The sequence below is a fragment of the Vigna radiata genome, chromosome 7 (genome assembly GCF_000741045.1).
Source record: "Vigna radiata var. radiata cultivar VC1973A chromosome 7, Vradiata_ver6, whole genome shotgun sequence".
Lineage (NCBI taxonomy): Eukaryota > Viridiplantae > Streptophyta > Magnoliopsida > Fabales > Fabaceae > Vigna > Vigna radiata.
In genome coordinates this window covers 28,418,045-28,427,034 of record NC_028357.1, presented here as the reverse complement: position 1 = coordinate 28,427,034, position 8,990 = coordinate 28,418,045, and positions in this window count along the sequence as shown.

Sequence of the window (8,990 nt, the reverse complement as noted above, 5' to 3'; positions counted from 1 at the left end):
GTTACAACTACTTAGATTTCACCAAAGAACAAATTCCAGGTAAGGGAGGTGAACCACTAGGGTTGCTTAAGTACCAAGCCTTTTCCTTGCCAAAAGTGTTCTAGGCTACTTAGTTATTGTAACTCAAAAATCACTTTTATGATCACAAAAAGATGACTCAAATAATCAAAGAAAATNCTAGGACTCTAATGTCGGACTCTAATGTAACTCNTAAACGTGTAACACAAATTAAAACACACAAGAAAAGTTTTGCCAAGAGTTGAAAGAGCACCAAGGACTCTTCCAAGACAACTTGGACTTTGAATGGCCTTTTACAAACAAAAATAAATGAACTTTTACAAAGGAAAACTTAATGAAATGAAAAAGGAAACATGAATAGGCTAAGGAGATTAATGTGTGCAGCTTTGGCTTCTCAGAAAACAGGGGTGAATTAGATTAATTCACACTAAACTCTCAGCTGCAAGTGATTGCACTCTGCACAAAAGTGTTGCTGCACTCAACATAAATCTGCTGCTGCATAATCCAGAGACTAATGCATAAATTCTGGTGCAGAATTTGTCTCGGCTTTCCTTATCCAAGAGCTATCTTCTTGCACTTGTTTCTCATCAATGAACCTTCTTTGATGCTTCCACTTGTGGTAATTCAATCTGAATTACAATTCACCTATCCAACAACACCAATTAGCCACGGTATATAACACTACAATGTCAGCAAATTGCATCCAAATTGACAGCAACACCAAGCCTTTTGTCGAACAAATGGTGTGCAGAATAGCCAAAAATTCAAAATCAAGCAATTAATCGGGTAGCAATCAAGGAGACACTTCAAATTGATCCTAAGAATGGTTCTAGAACAGATTCACAAAGCAATAAAAGACACACATGCTGCAGTATAACATTTTCACATAAATTCTCCAAATTTGGCAAAGTGTTTGATGTAATGTCTCAAAGAAAACTGCATATATGTGTTTCTGCTGTTGCTGACTTTTATCTCTTGGATTGTGGGAGTTTTAAGCTTCTTTTAGGTGTTATTTTTCAATCACAATGGTTAGGAAAACATAGAGACTTTTCTCCCAGCTTTTACCAATCCACACAATCAAAAACTAAACTCAACTTTAAGGCTTTTCAAAATTGTCTGCACATTGCAAATTGGGCTGGAAATTTCGAATTGATGCTTAACTGATATGAAACATAGTGTATGATGATTTCCAACAAGTTTATATGGGGATAATGACTAGGTGCGGGCAGCTAAACACTCACAAAACAAAGTACAGCAGAAATTGGCTATGACACTTCCCAAAAAGTGACCAAAATGAGGTATCCAAGCAATGACTACAAGCCAATTCGAAAATTGACCATATGAACAGTAACCTCCTAGTTTTGATGCACTTTTAACAGATGTTTAGCTCATCAAATCAACATAAAACGGCTGTTTAAGGAAAATGGCTATGCTACTAGATGAATTCAAGCCAAATGTGGAAGTGACATGATGATTTTGTGCATTGGTGTATATCTGACCATAAAATCAGTTTGGACACATTTTAAATGATCAAACAAAGTGGTTATGATGTTCTAAATGCACAAAAATAAGCAAAGATGCAATTTCACCATTCAAGTTGCCAAATTATGCAGAAAATGTATAAAAATCTGCAGCATTTTATGAAATCAAACTTAACTGGATTCAAACTGGTTTAGGAACAATGAATTTCAAGGAGATTAAGTCTAGATCTAGCTCTAGAAAATAAAGCTAGCAGAGTTTGAATTGGCCTACTGAAATGCAAAGACAGAAAACACGGTGCAGAGTTTTCTCAAACCAGAAAACAAAACAAAAAAACATGACTGATTTTACTGTAGCAACTCAATTGCTCTCAAACCCAAACTTGAGATCAAAATTGATCAATTGTTGAAGTGGTAAACATCAATTCAAACCAACAAGACAACTTGCTAACACCTCTGAATCACAGATGTGAATTTTCACAGCAGAACTAGTCGGAACAGTGAAATGCTGTTATTCAATTTCGTGAAATCTTGTAACTCAACTATAGTTTTTTTGTGATTCAATGATGCAAGTGGTTTATATATACTTGAAACAAGTTTAAAATCATGAAGTAAACTTGCAGCAAATATCAAACATCACAGATCTAGACTGAACAGCGAAGCAAAATGATTCCAGATCCGAAAACAGAAATTCTGATGCAGAATTTTAAAAGAATCTTGTAAAATTGAGTGTTTACTTCAATGCTAAGCCCATGTGATCAAAGCTAGACAATGTCTTGATGCTTTTTAAGATCAATGAAGAGTTATCATTGCACTGATCTAACTCAAACACAGAAACACAGTTGCTGAATGGAAAACCAAATAACAATTCAAAACTACTAAAATCATAGCACAAGACTTGACAAAAACTGAAATCTGAAATTTAAAGCTGAATAGAATGAAGAACACACAAGATGCACCGATTAAAATGTGAAGAAAACACTAAGGAGCAAGTGAATGAACACCAAAGGCTCACTCACACAGATGCAGTACGGAAAAAATCAATGAAACAGTGAATTTGGAGTAGAGCAGAACAACACGGAAGAAAGCAATGGAACAGTGACTTATCTGGAGTGTGGATCAGCAAACAGAGGCTCTGAATACCACTTGATACATCAAGGGAGATGTATTCTGAAATGTCCATGAGATTGGTGGTGAAAGGCAGCTTGGAAGGCTGCTGAATCCAATGGAACAGTACGCTGCAGAGGAGGTGACAGATCTGGATGCTTCTCGGCAGTTGAAGTTGCTGGAGAGTTTGGATGATAGGCAGCGGATGTAGTGATGTTTATGGTGAGGGACGATGGAGGTTAGCTTGAAGAAGTGAATCACAACTCAGAAGGCTTCCATGAAGTGGAAGAAAGTTGCAATGGAGAGCAAGCTAGGAAGGTGACTCTCGGAGAAAGAACTTNGCTAGACATTTNAGCAGAATTTCTTTACTATATTCCAAAAGTGAAGATACAAGCTATGCCAAAGAGGTTTTATAGATGAACCTCTCGGTCATGCATGGAAAATGCCTAGATCCACATTTTACGGATCTAGTGACAACTCATCAACATGTGCTAAATGTGTTTGGCTTCTAGAAAGCCTTATGGAACACGTGAAAATAAGCTATGCGCATATGGAGGGAAAAATCAATAATGCCGCCCTTATGATGATAAGCACACCCCTCCTTATTTGGTGGCCTTGGGCCCCGCGTATCATTACTCCTACAATAAATCCTTTAAAATTTCACCTACCAAAACTCTTTATTTAATTAATCTCAGCTTTTTACCCATGTATATGACAATAGATTAAACGCACCACAAACTATATTTATGTGAACTAAATGACTACACAAGTTATAAATGGCTTAAGAACATATCACAAACATCCAATTTCTCCCCAAAACAACTCCTCTAGAACTTGACATGTCAAAACCCTAAATTTTCAAACAAAAACTAATTATAATTATATCATTCTATCACATTACAATTCAACTGCAAATACCAACTCATTATGACATCATTCCTACCAATTCAAGCAACCTAAAACCAATGCATGCAACAAGAAAACATTGTAGTTCCTTTCAATATCAGACAACACACATTCAATATAGAATTTGCATCAGTAACTTCACATACCAAATTTATCAATTTCAAACCAAACCAATCATGCAATGCATTATATTAAATCATTAGCAACATAAAAAATGAGTAGTTAGTTTCCCTTACCTTATAGAGGACCCAATTGTTCTATAAGAGCTAAGACGACTCCATGAGCTTAAGGAACTCTATCTACACCTACAACTGACAGAAACATGATCAAGGTATACCGTTAGAACCACTGATCAACAAAGAGTCTTATAGAAGACTCAGATGACACATGCAAAAACATTATGGCTCGTATGCAAATGAAACGAGACATAATAAAGAAAAAAAAGTAGAAACTAACTTATTCTTTTGGAGAAACTTATCTGATACTTGAAGATCTTGTCGTTGTGAATACTCAAGTGGTCTTTGATCTTCAAAAAGATGAACGTAGGAGAATAACTTCTAGAGATAAGTCAGGTAACTCTAAAAAAGTAGTTTTTAGAGAGATTATGTGTTTTAAAATAATAAAACTCATTTATAACGAAATTATCAATATTAAAATCATTTAATATTTAAAATAATCGAATCTCATTATTTTTAAACTATTATTACTTTTAAAATATTTTTTTCTAAGTTTTTACAAATTGAAAATACCCAAGTTTTGGATAGGTCTTATATTTTGCATAACCTCAAGCCTTCACATTCTTTTTATCGATTACCTTTTGTAAAATTATGTGTTGTAATACAATCCTTCAATTAATTTCACAAAGATAGCCATATTCAGAAGAAATGGAATTTAAAAAAAAATTAAGCAAAATTGAATATTTTAACAGTGTGTCTTAAGAATAAAAATGAAATGTTGATAAGAGATAGTAAAATGTCAATAAATCTATCCCCTTTTCTACCAACATCACTGAGTACCTGTGACTCTGCCACCAATATCTATCCACTTCCCCCATCGCACTATTCACACGATTACGCTGAAAAAAGATGGAGTGAAGCAGGATCATATGTTACTAATAATATCATTAATATAAGATAAACATTTAATTCTTACTTCTGTAAGAAGGATACATATCTATGTGTGAGAAAGGAAAGTTGCAAAAACGAGTCATATAAACCCATATTATTAACTAAAATTAGAAGTTACTAGTTACATAATCAACTAAATAAACTATATAATTTTTTATATATTTTTTTATCATTCAAATATCATGAAATATAATGCATAATCTATTATTATAGTTCTAAACTCTCATAATAAGTCAATATCATAAAATTTTAAAATACTTACAAATGCTTGAAAAAATGGTGTATAATTTTTTTACTGGAAATATTTTATTATCACGGCCAATTAAAAATTACTTTAAGCATAATTTCTGCTGTAAATACCCAAACAAAAAGACAATTAGAAAGATGTTTGTGCAAGTAAGACGAACCGGGCCTGTATCCAATACTTTCCATTTTAGTTTTAGACTCACCTTTTACTTTTTATACCCCGTGGAGTTGGTGGTGTATCTTTAAAAAATTACTTTAAAAACTACAACGTTATAAAGTTCAAGTGACCGAGAATGACAAAACTTAGTATTTCGATTAGGAACTTTACAATTTCAAGAAAATTAAAATATGCTTAATTTGAATAGTTTTTAAGTATAAGTTATTTTAGTTTTTAAATGTTTGGCTTAAACAGTGTAGTTTATGTTTATTAAATTTTATTTTATTTTGATGGAATATCTTAATTATTACGCTGGTCTGAGAAGGCTACTTTAATTTTATTAATTTAAAATAATTAGAGAATATTTTGATATATATTTGTTTGTATAAATATTCATATATTAATAATATATAATTAAATTTTGATATTTTATTATATCGTAATATTTCTTAATATTATATATTTAAAAAATATTTAATGAATCTGATAAGGTATGATATTATCACTAATAATAATAATAATAATTATTATTATTATTATTATTATATATATATATATATATATATATATATATATATATATATAAGTGTATTTGATAAGATTACTTAATATTCTTATATTATTAAATTTATCACATTAGTCATGGATTCCAAAAACCTTATAAATAAATACACATTATTTCATAGAAAAGATATACTCTCTCACACTCATTCTTTTTTATTAAAAAAATTTAAACTCTTTTATGCGTTAAAGAGTCATGTGGATCAATGTTCTAGTTCTTAGGAGTATACACAAGTTTTTTTCAATCCTTTTAAATATTGTCACTCACAATCCGGTTAGAATATTTTTTTTTAACTTTCTAAAATTTTTAAATTTTTGTTTTTAATTTTAATTTAAAAATAAAAAAGCAAAATTGTTCAGGTGTAATGTGTCTTTGACATGTGTCAATATCATATGATATTATCTTGTACTCAATTTAATTTTTATATATGTAATTTTTATTCAATTTAATCTTTTTTTAAATAAAACAATGATGACTCTTTTCAAATTAAAACTAAATTTATTATTCATGTAAATGTTACACTAATATTTATTAAAATTGACTTGTTAACATATTAAACTTTTATTTTATAATAGTAATAATAATTAAAAATTAATTTATGAATATTAATAATTTAAATTATTGTATACTAGTGAAAATGCATGTGTTATTTTTTTGATAATAAAAAATAATAAAATTGTTGTTTTTATTTTAATTATAAAGTTAAATATAAATAATTTTTTTAATTTTATTGTAAATAAATTTTATTTATTTTGTATGCAATTTTTTATTTAAAGATGTTGAAATTTAAAAGAAAAACAGCCAAACTAAAATAAAATCAGTGAAAATTTAAAGAAATTTTAAGTTAAAAATAAGATTGATAAAATAATTATTTTAGTTTAAAAAATTTTATTTAAAGGATAAAATTGAAAAATAAATATAGACACCAAAAGGGAAAATTGCTTTTATAAATAAGTATAGATTTTTTATATAAATAAAAATTAATTTTTGAAATTTTTTCCATTTTAAATTTTAATATTTTAAAGTCAAAAAAATATCGAAGTCACACAAATATCTATTCTATATTATATTTTACTTTAATTAAGACAATATTTTGTAATTTATCATATAAATATTATTATATTTATTAAATAAATTTAATTTTCATTTAAAAAAAAGAAAAAGTAAGTATTTAAAACTATTATATTATTAATTCGTATTTTTTTTATAAGATTAAGAGTAGTTTTTTTTTAAATGGAATCAATAATATAATTAAAGTTAGTTTAAAAATAATTCATAAATATTTAATAAAAAAAGTTAATTGTAATATAAATATCAGTATAATAATGTGAATAATAATTTTGATCTAAAAACAATATTGTTGAATTAAATAAAATGCTACTAAATTAATATTATATATATATATATATATATATATATATATATATATATATATGAACTAAATTGAATTAAAACAATACTACTTATTATAATTGTCACACTCCCGTTGACAAGTGATATTGCATTGTTCTGTGTCATATTATATTACGTAGGTTAAATTCTATTAGTTGTCAATTAGAGTTTTTTATTTTCATCTCCGTTCTTTTAAAATTTCTAATTGAGTTTTAAATAGTGTTAATTTGAATTAATTAGACTTCTGTCGTTAAATTAGTTTAACGGAGTTAAATTTTTGCTGAAATTGGAGATTGACGTGTCCAATTCCTTTAAACGTGACATTCTTTACATTGTACACGTGGAATATATTGAAATCCAAATTAGAGTTCAGCTTGTGTTTTGTCGTTTTCTCCTTTTTCACCACCGACTTCATTTCCTCTATTTCCTCCTTCTTGCATCACCGCTTCCTTTCGCCTTAAGCCTCGGCACGCCAAATATTCTGGCTTATGTAGGACTCAAAAAGCTCATGAAGTAATTACATTCTTTCCTACCATACATAAGCTTACGTTGTTGTCACACACCATTACTTAATGAAGTGACTACCATTGTTTAAAACCTTTTTGTTTCTGACTTCAATTCGATTCTAGCGGTCTGTGTTCGGTGTTGTTGGTATAATGCAGGTGGGAAACTCGTTTATGAGAGCACCAAGAAGATGACTAACTGATCCAAGTGCCCTGTCACTAGCAAGATGATTCAGGGGAGTGTTTTTTGTTATCCTCTCAATTCCCTTTTTCTATAATGTGTAATTTTTAGTGTTCTGTTATTTACTTATTTTGTTTGACATTTTTTTTTCTCTCTCTTTCAATTGCAAAATATGTTGAATTTTAATCATAGCTTAAGTTATTGCTTGAGTTCTTAAATTCTATCAACCTTCTTAATGAAAAGATGATATTAAGATATTCTTAACTGATGCAAGTTAGGAAGAAGATGAAGAAAACAAACTACCAAAAGACCGAAAGAATTTCAAATTTTACTCCATCTTTTTAATTTTTGTGAGCCAATTCCTGAAAGACATTTGTGTCTTTTTTTCTAATAGAAAATATTCCCAAGTTTAACAATGACAGCGAAGATTTGGTTGCAATCTTTGAACCATATTGAGCTCATTAGAGTCTTTTCTCCATCACAACCTACCAAAATCCTTCGAGCTAGAAGGATTAATAAACCCAACCTCCATATCATTAAACCAACCAACTGAACCATAAAACTTTTGGAATCATTTGTTTTTCTGTTACTATTGGTTTTCAAGTCTGATTTAGAGTTCAACTCCTATTGTTAACTAAAGAACATTATTGTCAAATGTTTAAAATCATTTTAAGAGACAAAAGATAAATGAAAAATGAAAAGTGATGTGCAATTATTGTTCCTAAAGTCTTTTGGGTGATGCAAGGTAAGAGACATCACATTTGAGAAAACATTTCAAGAATTTCAAGCTTCAAACAATATGGGAGACCAAACAATCATTTTTAAAAACTCATAAAGAAGATGGTGAAAGCGTAGTTGTTGGCAATTATGTATTCAATTAACAAACAGCTAGAGTTGCACTCCATAAGATTATAATTTTACATAATTATCCGATGTCAATGGTTGATCACATAGGCTTTAAAGAATTTTGTATTGTTATACAACCTCTATTTAAGATGGTTTCTCGAAACACCTTAAAAAATGATACTATCAAGGATTACAATGCAGAAAAAAATTTGAAATTAATGTTGTTAAAGATACAAAATCAAATTGCAATTACAATTTATATGTGATCAAAATAAAGGCTACATGACTATAAATATCTCAACAGTTGCTTTTAAATCTTCTTTTAGTACTGTTGGTCGATTTCTTATTCCACATCGTAGTAGATTACACCTAGACATTTTAGGAACATTGATATGTGTTCATGATTGGTTTTGGACTGACATAGAAAATAATTAAATGAACACTTCAAATTACATATTTATATTCAT